Raw genomic sequence first — 22,017 nt, 5'->3', positions numbered from 1 at the left:
AGATGATGATGATGATGTCATCCCTGCTGAATCACCATCATGATGAGAAATACTCTAATGGCTAATGGCCTTGGACTGAGACAAAGGGAATGTGGTATCACAAAGAGGTATCACTTCCTCTTCTGGTAGCCCTAGGGAAAAAACATTCATGCTGGGCCTTTAAAATGTCCCCCACCATCTACAACTACACACAGAGCTGTAGACACTTTTAAAAAGTCTTGCAATAACACTCTTGGGTGATTTGGCATTCTAACCTGAGTATATGAGGGCTGTGGGTCTGTGGTTTTGGTATCTTAGCCATTGTTTCTCTGAGTGGTAAACCCAAGAGGGAGGAAAAAAGCCATTTTACTATCTACTTCAAGTTTTAGAAGAAAAAAATGAGCACCGTGTTTGGCTGCTCAGAGCAACCAGGTCAGAATTGTGCACAAGGGGGTGGCACCTTGGCCACCCCCTGCAGGAGAGGATCAGGTGGCTCTGCTCCCAGTGAGCAGGAGGACTAAGGTATGAGGGGAGACCCAACACAGCTCAGCTGATGGCAGACTTGGGATGCCTTTAGGGAACAGGGTGCCTTCTGGTTCCTGGCTCTGTCCCAGGAACCCTGGTGCCCCAGCAGGCCTGGGTAGAACTATTCACATGCAAAGTAGTCCTTCAGGGGGGCTAAGAGGTGTCGGATGACTGGCACACTCCAGGACCGCCCAAGCAGCTTCTGGCGGGCACCACGGCCCATGATGGACACATCCGTGTAGTGCACAGGAAAACCGAAGATCCTTTCAAGCTCAGTGCACCACAAAACATCTTCTTTGCCATTCATGACAACAGGGAAAAGTTGGTTTTTCCCCTGTTTGATGGAGTTGGACTTGGTGGTTATTGTCTGCACTTTAACTTTGCAGTCCTACTGAATTCCAAGCAGTCCTGCAGCTGGAGCTTATCATTCTTTGATGCTATCACAGGCCTGTTCATCCCAGGTAGGTTTCCCCAGAAGTATCTAGCCCTGTGAGCAGCAGAAACTTTGATAGCATCAATCATCACTGGGTTGCACTCCAGGAACCGTGAGATGTCCCTCTTGTCGTCGACCTTCATGGCTACAACATTCTCAAACATCCAGAAGAACGGCCGGTCATCCCCTTCTTTGGGGCGTGAGTAATTGAGCAGGTGGTAGAATTCGAAGAAGAGTCGGCCAGTGCCCTCATACAGGCCTTTCCGGGCAGGATTCACATTTGATAGGTCATTGCATGGGCTTCCACCGATCACCAAATCAAATGGACCCCGCTCTTCCATATTTTTCTTCCTGATGTTCCTGACGTCATTCACATATTTGACGTTGCCCTCGTGCTTCACGGTTCCAACGGCCATGGATTCTTCGCACACCTGGGAGGTCTCCTGCTGGCTCTCAGCTAGGCTGGCACAGGGGGTACTGCTGCTCTGTGGTGTCACATCGTCCTCCGTGAGGTCGATGGTGAGGTAAGGAGTGGACGGGGATGGCCACGGAGTACCTGGCGAGGCTGCTGACCGCTGCCTTAGGGACCTGGTAGTCGGGAACTCCACGGGAGACTCGTCCACGTGACTGCGGCCCTGGCGGCCCTGGGTGGGATGTGGGAAGGACTTGTACCTCTCCCGACTGGAGGCACTGTCGTTGCTATTTCGGGTCCGGACTGCTGGGCTTGCAGAGCGGGTCCTGGTTTCCCGGAAGAGTCTTGGCATCACAGGAGCCTCAGAGCTGTCCCCATCTTCTCCTTCACCATCTGCTTCCCCTGTCAGATCCCGAGTGGAGCTGATGAGGCTGGAGACCTCCGTCTTGGACAGGCGGGAGCTGGATCTGCGGCCTCTGATCTCTGGTGAGCGAACAGCCTCCAGGATGGGGGGCGAAGGGGCGTCCTTGGAGTCTGAGGACTGGTCACTGCTGGCCCCGTTGATGAGAATGATGGAGTCCTCCCTTCCGCTGGCGCCCTCTCCTTCACTGAGGTGTCTGGTGTCCCCCTTCATCGTTTCCTGCCGCGGGCTGGCTCGGGCGCGGCTCGGTGGTCGCTCGGCGGGTCGGGACCGGCTGGCGGGAGGCGGCGGGCGGCCGCGCAGGGCGCTGGGCTAGCGAATCTCCGGCGCCAATCGCCGAGCTCCGTTTACTTGGGCCACTGAACCCCCGCGGTGCCGGCGGGCGCGGCCGCCCGCTCGCCCGCCTGCCAGTGGGCCGGGGCCGTCGTCGGGGGGCGCCCGGGGCGTCCACGCGGGCCGAGGCGGCGGAGCTGGGGGCGGTTGCTGCGAGGGAGCGGCGCGGGCCGGGCAGCCGCTGAGGGTGGGCAGGGGGCGGCGCCGACTCCCCTTGTAGCCTGGGCCCGGCCCTCGCCCCGTCCCCACCCGGGGTCGCCCCGCCGCAGCTACTCAGAGCCCAGCGGCGGCCTGTATGACATTCTTTATGTGACTCTTTTTACATCGTATTCATTGAGGCACTGAAACACCCAAGGTATTGTTTCTTCTTTATAAAATCTGCCCATGTTTTCACACTTAGACTCATTCTCCTACCGACAGCTGTATTTAGATAGTTGCAAACCAGTGTGCAAAATATCTCCACTCTTATGATCTAGTTACCATTTTCTTTTTAATCTAAATCAAACAAATTCCTGAAGGTTTTGGTTTGTGTACCTTCATGAATAGGTAAATGTGACTGGATTGAAACTGCACTTGGAAAATATTTTTTTGAAAAAAAAATTAACTTAGAACACCATCAGTTAATATTTGGATGAAAAATAGAAGAGAAAATAGTTCTCATGGAAAAAGAAAATACAGTTTCTCTAGGTTATTGTAAATTGCTCTTCTTTACTGCAGAAAATTCATTAAAATTATAGTAAATCAATTATAGTTCTAGAAGCATTTATATATTTAAAATAAGCAAGGGGCTGGAGTTATCATTCAGTGATAGCATGCTTCCCTAAGACTTGTGAGCCTCTGGGTTCAATCCTTGGCACAATATTAAAAAAAAAAATAAAGTTATTAAAAAATAAAATAAGCATTTTTTATTTTTGAGTACCTTATACATGACAGGAGGATGCACTTTGGTATGATTATACAAGCATGGAATAGAATATATCATTCTAACTGGGACCCCACTTTTGTTAATTTATTTGATTATGTTCTTCACTGTGGTAGATTCATATGTGTACCTAGTAAAGTTATGTTCAGTTAATTCTGCTTATTGAAAATTCTCAGAATTTTATGAAATATTTACATGATTATACATTAGTAAAGAATAACTCTAAAGCTCATAAAACAGCTGGTAGAAGAAAAGAATTCTAGAAAATTTTAGGTATCAAAGAAAAAAAGTTTTATAATAGAGGGGGAAGTTAGCAATATCCATTTAAATGAGCCTGTGGTTGTTTGTGATAATAGCACTCTGTCATGTCATAAAAAGTAGCATGTTTTTATTTGATCACAAATTTAAATTTATTCTAGTGTTTTATTATGTATTCATATATTTGGTATTTTTAAAATTACAAAATTCAATGTATTTACATAAAAGCAAACACTAGTATTGGAAAATTCTGTTGTCAAATTCTATGTTCTTTCTCAAGGATTGTGTCTTCATAAGGAAAAACACTAAAGCTACAAGATCAACTAAAATATTGGCATTCCAGATCCATATTAGATATAAATAAACAATGTTTTCTGATATATGAAATACTAAACCGTAACCAGAATTTTGGGTTGTGTATTCTAATATCAGTATGCCAAACCATGAAAAAATAGTATATTTTATTTTATTACAAACTTAAGTTTATTATACTATTTTGCTATCTCCCTGCATCACTAGGATATTTTAAAAATTTAAATTCACCTCCATTGAATATCTAAGATGTAGTAAAGAGCAAGATAAAGTAATTCTGATATAGTGTACCAAGAACCATTTTAAAGAATGCAATGTCTCTTATTTCATGTGTTTTAGCAGATGAGTCTCCAAGCTTAGGAATTTCCAAAAGTGATTTTTAAATATCTCTAGTTCTAAAAAGTAATGTAAAGCTAGAAAATACTGACCTTTTAAATTATTACACCTTATGAATCTTTATTCTGGAAAAATCATTCATGTAAGACAGTAACATTTGTGATATTATAAATTATAATTATAATATAAATTTAAAATAATATAATCAGAATTCACATAAATCGTTGTACTATGGAAGTTTAGAGAAGTCCTGTAGCACATTAGGAATAAATATCTGTTTCTTGGTTATGAAGCAGTAAAAGTCAGATGTCAAAATGCATTCCTCCAATGCCTCCTTAGAGTCTCCACTGCTTCTCTTTCACTCAGATTTGGAACTGAGATTTTCAAGATGAGGTTATATGGACAGAGAGCTTTAGCTCATCTCTCAGTAGACTGGTAATTTTGGTGTTGTATATGAAGCCTGTCTTGCTCAGAGGGCATTCCTAAAGGAAAGGATAATACTTCTTCCATTCTCAAAAAATGGTAAACATGCAGCATCTAGATAAAAACTTTTTGTGTTTCTAGCTCTCCTTTTCTTTTTTTCTCATAACTTTATTAAAATTGAAGTAAAATAAAATGCACAAATTTGAAGTATGCAATTTGATCAGTTTCAACGTGTATGTAACCAATATAATTAGTATAAAAAGCATTCCCATTACTTAAAAAAAAAATTGAAATCATGAGGACTGAGTTTTCTGTGTGATTTATTACATTAGAAATCAATCATCATAAGATATATAAAACCCCACCCCCACATGTCAGTTATTTTAAAATATATAAAATAAGAAATAATACAGCTAAAATTTGATAAACAAATCTAATCAAGAAAAAAGCAAGAACCCCAAAATTAATATCAATGGAAAAAGAGCTATATAAATAATCCTATGGATGCTAAAAAAATATTAAGGTAATATTACAATTGTATGTGAACATATGTGATAGCTTACATAACATGGTCTATATTACAGAAGGCTCCATTGGCTGCTAAGAAAGTGTATTCAGTCATTGATGGACAAAATAGTCTGTCTTTTAAGTCTACATTGTCAATTGTATTTTTTAGTTCTTTGGCTTTAGTTTTTGTTTGGAGCATCTATCCAGTGGTCACAGAAGCATGTTAAATTTACCCAGTATTATTGAATTGTGGTCTATTTGATTCTTGATATCGAGAAGGGTTTACCCAAATCCAGCAAAATTAAGCTTCAAATTTGAAGATAAAATAAAAACTTTCCATGATAAACAAAAGTTCAAAGAATTTGAAACTAGAAAGCCTGCACTACAGAACATTCTAAACAAAATATACCATAAAGATGAAATGAAAAAAAAAATTGAAAACCAGATTTTTGGTTTTGTAGGAACTACACTAAAAGAATAGTCAATCAAGTGAGAAACTAATTCAAGCTAAAAACTAGAAATAGGGGCTAGAGTTGTGGCTCAGTGGTAGAATGCTTGCCTCACATGTGTGGGGCACTGGGTTTGATCCTCAGTACCACATAGAAGTATTGTGTTTATCTACAACTAAAAACTTTTAAAAAGTTAATCAGAAGGGACAAAGAAGGATATTACATACTGCTTAAGGGAATTATACATCAATAAGACATAACAATCATGAATATTTATGCCCCAAACAATGGAGCATCTACACACATCAAACCCTTCTCAATTTCTAGCTCTCCTTTTCTAAGGTCAGAGGAACCTGGGCTACTGTGCACAGCATTCATAGCAAACACGTCTAAAGGCTCTCATGTACCCCAAATAGGTATGATCTTACATAAAATAACTGAACTAAACAAACTAATGTTATTCGTGCATGGAAATATGAATTTTTCAGATCTGTCTGATGAAGCAGCTCCAAGTAATGAATCCCAATAGCAATGAGTTTTGATGTCTAAATACTTTGGTTGTGAGAAGAAAATATGGAGAGGGTTGTGGGATATCTTGTCCTAGAAATAAAGCCAGGAAGGTAGCAATGGTGGGAGGTTAGAAGAAAGCAGAAGAGAAAATGAGGAAGAAAATAAAGAACTCATGATGAATGGGGTTTTTATGGTTGATTTGGAGGTAGGGTTTCTCAAAGTTGCTTAAGGCCTTTCTAAATTGCTGAGTCTGTCCTTGACCATGTGATCTTCCTGTCTCTTCTCAGCTTCCCAATCTGCTGTGATTACATTTGTTCACAATGATGCCAAGCCATGCAGTTGTTTAAGTATTGGAAAAAACCTAATCTAGAATAGCCACCATTATAGTATGTTACAGAATAGATTCAGTACTCCAAACACCTCCAATTTTTCCCTTTCCTAGTTGCCCTGAGTCTCTGGCAATCATAAATCTCATTATTGTCTGGGTCATATACTCAGAATAACATAGATGTGGCATTTTATCCTAGCTATTTTCCTAATCAAGGTGTGTTTAAGATGCCTCCTCATCTTTCCATATATGTTTGCTTATTAATGTTTTATGGCTGAATCATGTTTCAATTTATTGATGAGTACATTTTTGATTAATAATATGTAAATACTTACCAAAGGATAACTTTATTGCTTTCTGTTCTTGCAAAATATAAATAAATAAGTTACATTTTGTGTGTGTGTGTGTGTGTGTGTGTGAGAGAGAGAGAGAGAGAGAGAGAGAGAGAGAGAGAGAGAGAGACTGGGGATGAAACCTGAATTCTCATGCTTGCTAGGCAAGTGCTCTACCAACGAGCCACATCCCCAATCAAAAAATCATCAGCCTATGCGTGCAGAATTTTGTGTGGACTCCAGCTTTCAACTCCAATAAATACATACCTAGTATGTGAAGTGGTCTGTAGATATATGGCAATACTGCGGCTTTAAAAAAAAAAAATTGCCGATCCCCACGCTGTGTCTCCGGTGGCTGAGCTACTCCACTTTCTGTCCCCTCCCCTCTTCCGCCCTTATTTCCACGCGGGGCTGTCTCGGCCAGGCAGCTCTGCTCACTTCGTCCCTTTTGGCAGCAGATCAAAGAGTTTTGAGGAAACGATCGCCCCAGGCTAACTCTTCCCTTTAAATTCTGAGCCCAGAGCGATCCGCGCACAGGGGGTTGGGCCTGCACAGCCATCCACGTGCGGCAGCAGAGAGGTGTTCCGCGTAGCTCCACCGACGCCCCGCACCAGCGGACCCCAGAGCCGAAGTCCATCCTCTGTCTCAGCTGCGCCAAATTTGCTCCGCAGCCTCAGCCCTGGGAGGGCGATCCCAGCACCGGAGAGCCAGATGCCAGCCCACATGCTGCAGGAGATCTCCAGCTCCTATGTGACCACCACCACCATCAGAGCACCTCCAAATGAGGGTCTCCATGATGGAGAACAGAAATTGGAGAAGATGTCCCTTTACTCAGCAGAAGACATTCGCCCTGAAATAAAAGATGATATATATGATCACAGCTATCAGGATGCCGAGGGCCCCACACCCAAGCTTGAGTATGTCTGGAGAAACATCATCCTCATGGGCCTGCTGCACCTGGGAGCCCTGTATGGGGTCATACTGGTTCCCACCTGCAAGTTCTACACTTGGATCTGGGCCTATGTGTACTATTTAATCAGTGGCCTGGGCATCACAGCCGGAGCTCATCTCCTGTGGAGCCACCAAACTTACAAAGCGCGGCTGCACCTGAGGTTCTTCCTGATCATTGCCAACACCATGGCGTTCCAGAATGATGTTTATGAATGGGCCGGAGATCACCGCGCCCACCACAAGTTCTCAGAAACACATGCCGACCCTCCCAACTCTCGCCGCGGCTGCTTCTTCTCTCACGTGGGTTGGCTGCTGGTGCGCAAACACCCAGCTGTCAAAGAGAAGGGGGTGACCCTGGACCTGTCTGACCTAAAAGCTGAGAAGCTGGTGATGTTCCGGAGGAGGTACTACAAGTCCGCTGTTCTGTTGATGTGCTTCATCCTGCCCACACTGGTGCCCTGGTTTTGTTGGGGTGAAACTTTTGCACACAGCTTGTACGTCGCCTCTTTACTGCGATATACCATAGTGCTTAATGCCACCTGGCTGGTGAACAGTGCTGCCCACCTCTATGGATACCGCCCCTAGGACAAGAATATCAACTCCCGGGAGAATATCCTGGTTTCCCTGGGAGCTGTGGGCGAGGGTTTCCACAACTACCACCACACCTTCCCCTATGACTACTCTGCCAGTGAGTACCGCTGGCACATCAACTTTACCACGTTCTTCATTGATTGCATGGCTGTCCTTGGCCTGGCTTATGACCGGAAGAAAGTATTGAAGGCCACTGTCTTGGCCAGGATTAAAAGAACTGGAGATGGAAGCTATAAGAGCGGCTGAGTTTGAGGTTGTCCAGGGTCCTGTTCCAAAATCCAGTAGAGGTTTAATGTTCTGTTAATTAACTACTGAGTAATGCTACCTGGATGCTAAAGATGATGACCTTAACACATTCCAGTTCAGTAAATGACAAGTACTGAAGGGCAACAACTCCCCTCTTTGATGCTAAAACAATATTCATTTCTTCTCTGTCTTTAGTTCCATTGTCCTTTTCTTTGCTTGGTTCCTATCATCTTCCTTTCTCTTCTCCCTATTGCCTCCCAGGCAAGCATCTGGTCAGCCGCAGGTCGGTGTCCATTGTAAAAGCCTAGCAATCTTCCAAGAGCTTAAAAGCAAAGGATTTACTTCAGATACTCTCATGCTTGATCTCTCCTGAACTTTAAGGCAGGTGGCTCCACTTAGCTATGCAACAAAATCTTCTCAAAAGTGCTCATTAACTATCATCATACACTTTGCTAGATGGAAGATGAAAATAACTATCACAGAGCTTGCAAAGTAGGTCATTCATCAGGGGAGAGTGAGCATGCCAGATATGATTTTTAAGTAAGGGTGTGGTTGAGGTAGGAAAGTTCTTTTTGTAGTCAGACCCAGCTGCCTACCTAGCAGAGACCTGGAGCCTCTCCACCCAGTATGCATCCTTTCTCTCCTGACTGATTAGGGGATGGCCATGAAGGTTGGCAATGTTAGATTACAGCAGCACATCTTAATGTCTCAATATAGTTTAGACTGAGAATAAATGGGAAGCATATAGTTCTTAGGAAAAGTGATCTCTTCTGGAGAAAAAAAATTCCCCCTGTATTAAGGAGATTTGTTATTTTATAGATGAACGACTGTGTCCGGAAGTGATGGATACAGGAAGAGCTCATTGAGTTTTGAGGATTCCATGAGCTGCTTGTCCAACTTCTTTCATCTTTCTGCTGTGCTATCTTCAGGATTTTGGTCACTGCCCTCGTAGTGATAGGATGGCTATGGCATTTCCAAACATCCAACAATGGAAAGATTTTTAGCAGGTGAACTTGGGTCAGAGTTAAACATGTATAGACATAATTTGTATTGCAGCATGAAAATATTCACTGGGAGTATCTCCCTCTGAAAAAGAAATGCTAAAAAAGCTTGAAGGAGAAGAGGAGCCCATTGGTTTACCCATTCCTCCCACTGCTGGGCAGGAGATGGACAGTTGGAGGGGTAGGGTCTATAGGCAGCTCCTGAGAGATCACTTTCCGAAGGAAGAGCTCTGACAGCACACTGCCCAAGGGTTCAAAAGTCACTGAGTAATTTGTTGGGTGTTCTAGTGAACTGAGTTAGATAGTGGGTCCATTTATTCATTACAGTTTCTCCTTACATAGAATAAAACATAGGCTTCCTCCCCTAGTGTTGTATCTTTTCATGTATCCTTGCTTTGTGACCATCAGATTGCATATAGGACTGCCTGGGTGGGACAGGAATTTCTTAACTGTTTCTAGTTTTCTGGCTCTACTCCATCTGTCATCTTTCCTCTGCTGGTTCACTTTGTTCTCCAATGTTTTCTTCTTTGTCTGAAGAGTCAGCCTCCTATGTCCGTTCAGGGAAGTGAGAACTTGCTATCTAGGCAGCTCCCTGTCCTGTGGACACAAATCTCATGAGCACAGAACTATTGTTTCTCTTTAGCAAGGAGAGCTGACTGTCTCTTTGCTGATCTCCAGATCCTCTCTAACTTCACCCCTCTGTGCCTGTGCCACACTGATAACTTCAGAAAGTTTAGCGAATGCTCTAGAAATATCCCTGGCTCAGACAGCTTCAGTCTCCTGTGAAGCCAAATGCCCACCATATCAGTGAGCCAATCTCAGAGCAAAGCAGGGTTAGAAGTTAGTCTCCTCTCTCTGGGTTGGAACAGAAAGCATGCTCAGTGCCTCCTGCATATTCAGTAAGACTGCTTGCTCCCAGGGGACACTCAATCCTTGTAGAAGGAGGAGGACACATAGTCTTCACTGGGAAGCACAAGAAATAAGGGCAAGTCCCAAGTGCCTCATTTTGAAAGGGGGCCCCAGCCTGGAGCCAGAGTCTGATGTAAACCTTTGGCTGAAATGTGGGATATGAGATGCCATGAACTTTGCTGAAAATATTTGTGTCTGTTCAGCAAACTAATCAACATCCCCTACCACACAACCTAGGGCAGAAAGTAAGATAGAAGAAGTCTAGAAAAACACAGAACACCACTATTTGAAGACCATGGACCTGTCCTGCCCTGAACCTCAGTCCTTAAAGCAGAAGCCTGACTCTGCTCTACCAGGATCAGCAATGTGCAATCCCAAATTCTCTGTCCACTGAGATCTAACCATGGGAGGAAGCAGGGCCTTCCAGCCTGCAGTAAGGCAACCTGTCCTTAAGCTGTTCATTTTAGTAGAAAATCACCTCATGAAGAGCTGCCTACTCTGTGCCTATCACCGGAAATGTCTGTTGAATGATTTTAATTCTACAGGTCATCAAATGTCTGCTTGATAATATATAAACAATAAACTCAACCTTTCTCTTTTCTTCTCAAAAAAAAAAAAATTGCCAAACTCTCTTTCCAGGTGGACTGTACACTTTTGTGATCCCCTTAGCCATAAATAAAAATTGGTCTTGTTCCTCTTCCTTTGCCTAGCAGTTTGTATTGTAAGATTTTGGAATTTCAGCCATGCTTATGGGTGCATTACTTGCAATTCAGTGTGATCCACGATGTTGAACATGTTTTCCTGTCCTTGTTTGTCATCGATATTTGTTGGTATAACTCCTCAGATCTTTCATTAATTAACAAAAAAAGTAAAACTGACATACAATAAACTACACATATAGAATTATCAATACATTGAGTTTTTATATATTTATATCTAATAATAAAATCATCACCATAATCAAGACAGTGAACATTGACATCACACCCAAAATGTTCCTTGTGCCACTTTGGAAATATTGCCTCTTCCCTCCTCTTTTATCTAGAAACAACCCAGAACAAAATTTTTATCATCATAGATGAAAAAATAATTTGGAATTTATATAAGTAGTCATATCCCTGGTCTGCATAGTGGGCAAACTTTGAAAAATCTCTCTTAATTTAGTCATCTGTAAAAGCATGATTCTTCCTGACATGGAGGCACAGGACTGTAATTCAGGTGGCTCAGGAGGCCGAGGAATGAGGAGGATAAGTTCAAGGCCAGCCTCAGCAGCTTTGTGAGTCCATGAGCAACTTATTAAGAGGCTGTCTCAATGTGAAAAATATAAAGAGCTATGGATTGGCTTAGTAGTTAAGTAATACTAGGTCAATCACTGATAACAAATTAATATAAAAAGTGAGAATTTCTCCAAGCAGAATGTAAGACCTTGGAGAAAGGTAAGGATTAAATTATATAAGGAAACTGAAATAGGTCTTGATATATAGCAAGCTTCAAATTCCTGGAGTTACCAGCCAAGATTTAAGTCAGGGATCCAGAGTACATAAGGGAATGTATAGATCCTCCGTGCCTTTATTTCACCAAGAGTTGATATTCTCTACAACTAAGTAGACTTTCAGGTGTTTTTTTTTTTTTTTTTTTCATTATTTTCTGGGTTTTTTGTTTGTTTGTTTGATTTTGAGTTTAAAGTCTGATAATAGTATTCATATTATTGCTGTTGAATACTTTTATATTCTTCCTAATCTTTTAATAACTACCACAAAATCATGTATCCATTAAGTGAACACTCTTCCCCCTGCCCTCCCATCACCTGGCAACCAGCAATTCATTTGAGTCTGTGAGTTTACATATCCTTGATAGTTCACCTGAATGGAATTATGCTATCTATCTATCTATCTATATATATTTCACACTGCTTTGTTTACTTAGTTTAACATTTTTGAGATTTATCTATGTTGTAGCATGTGCATTGCTTAGTTTACATGGCATGTATATGTATACAGAGCACATTTTGACTATCCAATCTTTTGTTCATGGGTTTGGATTGTTCTCACGTTTGGCTAACATGAATGGTGCTGCCATGAACATCATATGCAAGTGTTTGTGTGTATATTTTTAGGTCATTTGAGTATAGAACTGAGAGTAGAGTTGATAGGTCATGTGATAATTCTATGTTGCATTACTGAAACATTGAATGTTTCAGTATACACTGTATACTGTATACTCCATATGCCATATTACATTTCCCAGAAATTTATTGGAATGCCAATTTTTCTGAATTACCACCAACTGTTATTATTTTATTGGTTTTTTTTCCATTTGTTTCTTAAATTGAGATGTCTTGGTGGGCTTAATGTGAAATCTCACTTATTGTGTCAAATTCTTTATTTGCTACATTGGGACCTGAGGATGTAGCTTAGTGGCAAAGTACTTGCTTAGCATGTTCCAGGCAGGTCATGTCTCCAAGTCCTACTACCATTTCTCTCTCCTTTTCTTTGTTAGCATGGCTAAGGGTTTTTGTCAATTTTACTTATTTTTTCAAAGAACCAACTTTTTTGTTCTGTCAGTTTTTTCAATCGTTTCTTTTTTTGTATGGTTCTCTTGAACAATATGTAATGTCCATCTTTATCCCTTTTGATGAACTTTGGCTTGAAGTCTACTTTATTTGATATGAGGATGGAAACCTCTGCTTGCTTCCACTGTCCTTGTGAGTGATATGATTTTTCCCAACCTTTCACCTTCAGTCTGTGTATGTCATTTCCTATCATATGCATCTCCTGAAGGCAGCATATTATTGGATTTGTTTTTTTAATCCAGGTTACTAGCCTATGTCTCTTGATTGGTGAATTTAATCCATTAACATTTAAGGTTACAATTGAAATATGGTTTGTACTTCCAGTCATGTTTATTTATTTATTTATTTTAGATTGGCTAGTTTTCCCTCTTTGGTTATTTTTCTCCCCCTTTTCTGAGATACCTCCCACTGTTAGTTTTAGGCGCTATTTTTCAATTCCTCTTCTTGTAATATTTTGCTCAACATGCTTTGCAGTGCTGGTTTTCTGGCTGCGAATTCTTTTAGCTTTTGTTTATCGTGAAATATTTTAAATTTCATTGTCAAATCTGAAGCTTAGTTTTGCTGGAAACAGTATTCTTGGTTGGAATCCATTATTTTTCAGTGTTTGAAATACGTTGTTCCAGGATCTTCTCGCTTTCAAAGTCTGTGATGAAAAATCAGTCGTTAACCTAATTGGTTTACCCCTAAATGTAATCTGCCTCCTTTCTCTCGTAGCTTTTGGTATTCTCTCCTTGTCCTGTAAGTTAGGTATCTTCATAATTATGTGTCTTGGAGTTGGTCTATTATGGTTTTGGATGTTTGGGGTCCTGTAAGCTTCCAGGATTTGGCAATCCATTCCATCTTTCATCTCTGGGAAGTTTTCTAGTATTATCTCATTTAGTAAGCTATCCATTCCTTTGGACTGAATCTCTGTGCCTTCTTCTATCCCAATGACTCTCAAATTTGGTCTTTTGATGAGATCCCATATCTCTTGGATAGATTGCTCGTGAGATTTAAGCATCTTTTCTGTGTTGACTATATTCTTTTCAAGTTGATAAACTTTGTCTTCATTGTCTGATGTTCTGACTTCTACTTGATCTAGTCTGTTTGTAAAATTCTCATTAGTGCTTTTAATCTGATTTACGGTTTCTTGCATTTCTATGATTACAGCTTGATTTTTTTTAACACCTCTATCTCCTGGTAAAGCTCATTCTTTGCGGATTGAATTTGTGTGGTTAGTTCCTCTTCAAAATATACTTTCAATGCTTGGATTTGCTGTCTCATGTCTTCTCTAATATTCCGTTCCATCTGAATTAGGTATGCCTTGATTTCTTTCCCTGTCCATGTTTCTGATTCTTCTAGGTCCTCCTGTATATTTAGGTTGTCCTGCATTGTTTGTAACCCTTTTTTCCCTTGTTTTTTCATATTGTTCATGTTGCTTTCCAGCTCTGTTTGACTGCTTTGTAACTGCTTTCTCCTATACATTTGTTTTGGTTTTGTATATCTCTGTTGTCTCTCTTTTGTGGTGGGAGATTATGCCTAGAAATGTTGGGCTTTGTTGTACTTTAAAGCTGATTCATTCAATTCATATAAGGCTTCTAGGTTCTGTATGCATATAGAGATTTGCTGTTTGTTCTTAGGACTATACGTTTAGGTTAGGTGCTCTGGTGGTACGATGGTTAGTATGTCTTGGCTACTTCAGAAAATTGCTCCACTGAAGGTGGATACTACCTGGCAATTGGATCAGGGTGTTGGTAGTAGCTAGGTATTTAGGAGTCTTATAGACAGCCTCGAGACATTCACCTATTTGCATTTAGACAATTACACGCAATGGAAGATGTAATGCTTGGGATGAGAGTTGGGGGGTAGGGGAATGAAGGTGCTGTTAAAAAGAGAAAAGGATAGAGGGAGAGATAGATTAGAGGGGAATGAAAAGAACAATAAAACTTGAAATGGGATAGAAAGAGAGAAGGAAAAGGGGAGAAAGGAACAGGGAGAGAAGAAGGAGAGAAAAAAATAACGACAACAGCAACAACAACAACAACAAAATTTAAAGTCTTAGAGATCCACCTTCTTCTCTTCCAGTAGGCGGAGCTGTGCCCTCCAAGCAGAGCGTCTGCTCTCTACCTGCGGAGAGCTATCTCAGTAAGGCGTCTCCTGGGAGTCTCTCAGACTTGTCAGTCCAGAGCCATTTCACTTCTCCAGCCCTTAACCCCCTTCCTCCTGTCAGCCTGCCAGCCAGGTCCTGTTCCCCAGAAGTGATTCCCCAGAGATCTAGTTACACTTGCAGCTCCACCGCGTGTCCCTTTTAAGCTCCAGTGCTGTGGTAAACTGGCGGCTAAGATCTTGGGGGTCACCGCTGGTGATATGGGGGGTTGGGGGCCGGGGATCCCCTCTGCTTCCCTACGGACACGACCCCTGAGAAGTCAATGAAGTTTCCTGGCTGCTTGTATCAGTATGGGGAATCACGCACCTGCTAGAGTGGATTCTGCTGGGAAGGAATTCCACCGGCCGAACTCCAATGGCGTCACCTCTCTGCTATGGCGGGCCCCAGGCTCCTTGCCGGAGTGTCCGAGGGGAGGGGTGGGACTGGACCGTCCCGGTTCGCCTCAGCTCCTGGCTCCTGGAGGCTTGGCTAAAGACTTCTTCCTGCCAAGCTGCATCTCCTCGGCGTCTAGCAGGGCCCAGTCACTTTGGCTGCGGGCTGGTGGACCGATCTGCAGCTGTGCCTGTGGTGCGGGACTGTGGCTGGTTGATCTGGAACTCGGTGGCAGAGTCCCGCTCATCCGGGTCACAAAGACGCTTCAGAAAAATCCTAGTAGCTCCCGGGCGGTCTCTCTTCAGTGGAATTTTGCTATGAGAATCTCCGTTGATAGAATCCAAGAGTTATCCTTGAGACTTTATGACCCCATCACTGGGGGTGCATTAAAAGCGCAGCCTCTCTGCCCAATGCCATGTTGGATCCAGCTCCACCTATTATTAATTATAACATAATTTTGTGTTCAGTAAACACAATTACTTTTTAAAAATTTGTTGAGTTTATTAGGGAATGGAAATGGTAACATCCCTGATTATAGTCATTACACATTGTATAAATGTACTAAATTATCATTTTGTGTTCCATGAATAACCATAAAATTATGTATTGACTTAAAAATGCAAAGTTGGTGAATCTTCGCTGCTTATTTGGTTGGATTCTTAACCTTTCTCCCTGATTATACACCAAGGGGAGGAAATCTACTTCAAGTGTTATAACAATGTGAAACTTGCAAGACAAAAACTATAGAACAGTGCATGACGGTTGTGCCATATTCCATGAACAAAATGTGCATGTGCCTATGCAGATTCAGGGCTATTTCTCAAAGCACCACATGTGGGTTTTCTGGGCATATCCTTCTTTGTCCATCCTGGTAGTATTTCAGGGCCATTTGTTTCTTTTCTTCACAGCACAGATTTTAAGAAATGAAAATTCAGGAAAAAAAGATGCTGGCTAACATACGAAATAGGAAGATGAGATTTTTGCTGTTTGAATCAAAGAAAGAGTGAGTCACATTAAAATTTTAAATAGTTGTTTGAGCTGGGGATTGAATCCAGGGCCATGTGCTTGCAAGGTAAGCACTTTATGAACTTAATAACATAAGTTAATAGCTCAGTTGGCAGGAGATCAGGGCACCACTCAATGGGTGGAAGAGAAATAAATTTTAAGGTGCTAATGAAAAAAAGACAAAGTATTTGATTGTTTCAACTACAAAGCTCTTATTTGAAAGTTAATTGTTGGTGTTTAGTGATTAATCTTGAGTTTCCTTTTTCTGTCTTGAGTTGTGGTTTCTTTTATTTCAATAGGAAACCACAGTACTGGAGGTGTCTCCAAATTAATTTTCTAAAACAGTATGAAGCATGAGTTTTTTTGTTTTCCTCTTTCCTGATTTCAGAACTAGATCAGAAGACTTGTTGGTGAAGGAGCCACCAATGGAGAAAAATGCAGAATTGTAATTTCAGGGCAGAAAATTATATTTTCATGGGGTGGTTGGACTTAGTTCGGAAAGGGCTGCCATTGCATTGAGGGGGGAGATGACTATATTTATTAGAATCCTGGAGGTATATGGAAGGCAATGGAGCCCCTAGCAGATTTCCAAGGACACAGCATATCATCTTCATTCTTTAACTTTTTCTCTCCTCCTCTTTCTCTTCCCTTTTCTTTCCTCTCCTTCTCCTCCTCCTCCTCTCCTCCTCATCCACCACCACCTGCTCCTCCTCCTCGTCCTCCTCCTTCTTCTTCAGGTTCTTCTACTTCACCATTAAAAATAGAGTATTTGTTGAGGGCCACAGCCGAGTCGGGATGACACATGGCATTTTTGACAGAAGGGAGTGGTTGAGAGGTGATGCCAGGAAGCCATTGAGATGATGAGGTTATGTTAAGCTGTGTATTCAACTGTATATTAGACCCCAGCTGTCCAACTCGGCCTGCAACTTTGGAGTTCTTGTGGGGATTCCTGGTGAGTTCAGGTTGGTTGGGGAAGTGCCAGAGGAGGGATTTCCAGAGAAGGGATTTCTGGTTGGTGTGTGGTGTGTCCTAGAAGAAGGCTGCGTGCTTGGCGTTCGCAGGAGTGCAGAGAATAAAGGAGTTCCTGTTTTGAACCTACAAGGCTGTGAGACGGCTCCGTTATTTTGTGCCCAGCCAGACTGTGGCAAGTATTATTTCATGACCCTAACCCTAACCCTATGATGAATTTTCTGTAAATTCTGAAGGTCTTAAGACAGCAGGTCAAGACATAGTATTTTGTATTTTAAGTGCTACAATAGGTACCTGTCCTATTTGCTTTTCTGTCTCCCTTTATGGACTTTCACTCTATTTTCCTCAAAGAATTCTCCATGGATTTTATTTGAATTAGAAAAACTTGGAAGACAGTGGTAGTCATATATGACTGAGGTTTTCCCCTTTCCTTTCCTTTTTCTTTTTTAATTTCCTGGTGCTGGGGATTGAATCCAGGGTCTTGTGCTTGCAAAGGTTAGCACTCTATGAACTGAACTTTATGAACTGTACCAGCCTCCCACTCCTTTTTTTTATTTCTTACAGAATGAGCTGTGTTTCTGCCACAACAGGGATAGAATATACTTATAAAAAATTAAATACTGGAGAATCTGCCTCAAGGATATTTTGCTGTCACCTTTTACTTATTTATTTCAGTTGTACATGGACTCAATGCCTTTGTTTTTATGTGGTGCTAGGATCAAACCCAGTGTCTCACACTTGCGAGGCAAATGCCCTACCACTGAGCTATAACTCCAGCTTTTGCTGTTGCCTTTTAAAAAATTATTAATTCAAACAGATATTTTGAATTATTTCTTATAATCATAAATGGGGAAATACAATAGCTTTTACAAGTTTTCTCCAAAAGTAGCTGGGAACTGTATCCACCAGTCTCAGACTTACAAGAGGTAATATGTTGCCCTTGTCATGGTAAAGTTGCTTCATAGTAAGCTGACTTACTAAGAAGAAATATTTGAGTGGTCCTGTGACCATTGATTATTTTATCAAGGATACCAGCCCTTGAAGTTCAGAAGGAAAAGAAGGAAATTTGCAGGCTTGCAGCAATAAACTCAGGGTCAGAAAAGTGCTACCTATTGTAGCACTTAAAATACATAATAGTATCTTTTAACCAGCAAAAGATGCCCTTCCCTGTGAAACTATATAGGCACGTCCTTACCATTGACTACATTATTTTTAGATTCAATAATGGGTCTGAGCAGTTTCCAACCATTCAGCTAAATCTGCCAGCAAATTCCTGTATTTCAAAGCCAAAATCATCCATGCAAATACTTAAAACACTCAAGTGTAAAGCACAGGTTGACTTCATATCTTCCCAAGGGAGTGGCCATGTCTCTACACAGGGAGGTCTATTGAAGGTTTTCTGTTGTTGCTGCTAGTAATGGTGGTGGTTTTGTGATAATGATTATAAGTTTTTGTTCTGTCATTGTGTTAATTTTTAACTATTTCTAGGAAATAACTATAGACTAATAGCTTTATTTTAATTCTGCAAGGAGAAAGAACACAAAAATTTTCGGAAGGATTATTTAAAAAAATTTTATTCCAAAATTTATGGAATGATCATTATCAATTAAGGTTCTTAAATAAATTTATTGTGACTCAATGACATGCATAATGTGTGTTAAACTGTCATCTGTGGCCCACCTGTATCAGAATCATCAGTTTGTTAAACTGTGTCTGCATCAGTATCACCTGGGATACTTACATAGAGGCAGATCCTTGAATAGAGTCCCACAACCACTAAAGTGCTTTATACTGCAGCCCAGGGAGTCGCTACCATGATCCCCACAGCTGACTGTGAAGCAGACCCCCTTTGAAATGAAAATCTTCAAATTCTTTTTTAATTTTGATCTTTAAACTGACGATGAAGGTTGATGGACTGCCTGGCCCTCTTGGGCACTGCAAAGGGAACATACACTTTGACACAGGTTCCTGATTAAAACACTCTAGCTGAATACACAATTGGGCATTTCCTGCCTTTCCCCCACACTGTGTCCTCTTTTGATAAAAGCTTGCCATGCCTCACAGTCATCAAAGATGAAGACAGGTCAAAGAAAATGTTCTTCTCTATCTTGCTCAAACCCAGGATGGGAAGAAACCAATTCTCCATTGCCATACTGACTCCTGAGTTTTAATGCTGCAGAACAAACAGCAAAATATGTCCTTCCCTGTGAATTTGTAAAGGCACATCAAAAGTTTAAGAATCACTTGTCTTGTCTTACAAATTCTTGAAAAATGGCAAGGAGGAAAAATTGTCGCTTTTTAAAACTTAGGCCTCAGAATTAGCCAATAAATTTCTTCACGACAGTTTTATTTTCTATTCTTTTAAAGATTTTTATCATTTTTTAATATTAATTTTTAAATTTATTCTAATTAATTATACATGACAGTATTGTACACAAATGGAGCACTTCCTCTGGCTGAACGTGGTACAGAGTCAACACCAGTAGTGTAGTCACAAATGTACCTAGGGTATGAAAGTCCCTCTCATTCCACAATCCTTCACACCTCCACACCCCTCCCTTTACCTCCCCCTCCCCTCTGTCCAATCCAAGGTTCCTTTATTCCCCCCACCCCGCTTTATAGATCAGCATCTGCTTATCAGAGAAAACATTCAGTCTTTGTTTTTTTGGGTATGGCTTATTTTATTTTCTATTCTTAACACTTGTTCTAGGGAATGATGTAGAAATGGGAAACAAAGACAAAAAAAAAAAACAAAACTATTTATACAAACCACACCACTAAGAAACAAGTAGAGGCTGCCATATGCAAGACTTTGCATAGGCTTGGTGTGGACATCAGTCTCATATTCCCCTGAGGGATGTTAGGTTAGCAAAATGGCACAGCATATTTAATGTGGAGGAGTGGGGGCAGTAAGATTTGGAGAAAGAGTGAATAACGGAAGCAGATTGTGCTAGGCTAGAAAGGAGAGGGCCTCTTAGCAAGTCATCAATTTCCTTCCTCACATGGACTCAAAGTGGTCAGACCTGATGGTGCAGTGCAAAGTCCAAACTGGGTTGGCCTAGAGGAGCTACCTGGTCAGGTGTGGATCTGTGAAAGGTGCTGAGTTTCACTGACACTGTCCAGCAGTGCCCTGCTGCTCACTAGGGTGCTTCTAGAACTGCCAAGGAGCTCTACATTGGGACCACATGACCCTTGTGTAGGAGGCAACAATTTCCCCAGAGCTGATTTTCTGAGGAGAGCTGCTGAGGTGAGAACTGTGTTGTGACAGGTGCTGTGTCACTGAGGCTGTTCAAAAGCAGTGTCTCAAGGTTTAGCACGCACTCTTAGGTGCACTTTATCTAGCGAGAGGCCTGGTGGTATTTGACTACTGGTATTCCATCACTGCCAGGAAGTCATTCTGCCTCTCTGACTACCCTAGTAGTAGACATCTCTGATCACCTCTTCAGACCTGCACCAGATTTGAAGAAATAGGGCCCAGGTGCTCCTTAGCATATAGACAGTTGTTCAGATGTGGTGAGGGGGGTTAGGCCTAGGCTTCTCGTGTTTAAGGGACCTGTGGTGGCTTTGCTTCTTTTGTGGCTCCTGGAAGGCAAGGGTCTCAATGCTGGAGCACACAGAAGGACCCTTAAGGATTTCACCTGCAAGTAAACAAAAGAATCCTGTTCAGATGAAACTGTTAGACCCCACTTATGATGCCCAGACACTGGAATTAGGGCAAAACATGCAGGAAGGCATAAACATGGTGGGAGGTGGTAAAAAGAATGAGTCAAGGGGATGCACTAGGTCTGGAGGAGATTCCAGGTTCCAGCTTAGAGGATAAGCTTCCCTGTGCACCCAAATACCTGGTGCCCCAGCCATAGCCCTACTGCATGTCATAGGGTCAGATCCTACTACTGTCCTTTTATTACCCAGTTCATACTACATGTTATGTGGTCTGAAGAAAAATATAGGCCTTTGTCATATTCCAGGAAAAGAAATATGGAGCATGAAACATACACATGTAGAAACAGCCTGTACTGAAGAGGACATATTGAGGCAAGTTCCCCTGTTAAGTTTGTGTCTCATTTTTCTTAAGGAGAAGTCAAATTGGCAGGGACCTCAGAGATTATCTAAGTCTAGGTCCACCTTTAACAGATGAAGGGTAGTAGCTCACAGAGGCAAAGGGGCCAGCCAAAGGCATACAACCAATTAACATTAAGCCTGGAGTTAGAGACCAGAAATCATGAATAAGGAGAGGGTTGGCTGCACACTGGAGTGAGCCAGGAGGAACTGGAGGCTGTGGGTTAACTTGGCAGCAATAGGAGGAGGCTGTACAGAGCCAATCCTCTAAGTGTTGTGATAAGAGGCTCAGGAAAGAAAGCAATCCTCAGAGAAGATCCAAAGGGAATTAGAAAGTAAGAGCTAGTTAATATACATCCCATGCTTGATCACACTGTGTGTGTCAAGGCTCTCAGGGTACAACTTAGGAACATTCCTAGAAGGCTCAACTGCTCTGATATTTACCTTCTAAGTTTAAAGGTTTCATGTCTCATATTTAAAACAATCAGTTACACATCAAGTTTCTCTTCATAGGATTTCTAGGGAATTATTAGCACAGCATTTAAGTAAATGTAGACAATATCTGATATATATATATATATATATATATATATATATATATATATATATATATATATATAATTTCCCTTAAAGTGTCTTTTTTTCATTATCAGTTTTTTCTTTTATATCCAGGAGACCAAGTGGATCTTCCTTCTTGTTTTTTAAAGAAAATGTGG

The 22,017-nt window shown here is 41.5% G+C and overlaps 2 pseudogenes; one reads left to right on the top strand and one right to left on the bottom strand.

The window, feature by feature from the left end:
- Positions 1-625: 625 nt before the first annotated feature.
- On the bottom strand, positions 626-1,983 carry LOC143403785 (DNA (cytosine-5)-methyltransferase 3B pseudogene; annotated as a pseudogene).
- Positions 1,984-7,076: 5,093 nt separating this feature from the next.
- Positions 7,077-8,724, top strand: LOC143403620 (acyl-CoA desaturase 1 pseudogene; annotated as a pseudogene).
- The last annotated feature ends 13,293 nt before the right edge of the window (positions 8,725-22,017 follow it).

Source organism: Callospermophilus lateralis, chromosome 7, assembly GCF_048772815.1.
Source record: "Callospermophilus lateralis isolate mCalLat2 chromosome 7, mCalLat2.hap1, whole genome shotgun sequence".
Classification (NCBI taxonomy): Eukaryota; Metazoa; Chordata; class Mammalia; order Rodentia; family Sciuridae; genus Callospermophilus; species Callospermophilus lateralis.
This window is presented reverse-complemented; position numbering and strand designations above follow the sequence as displayed.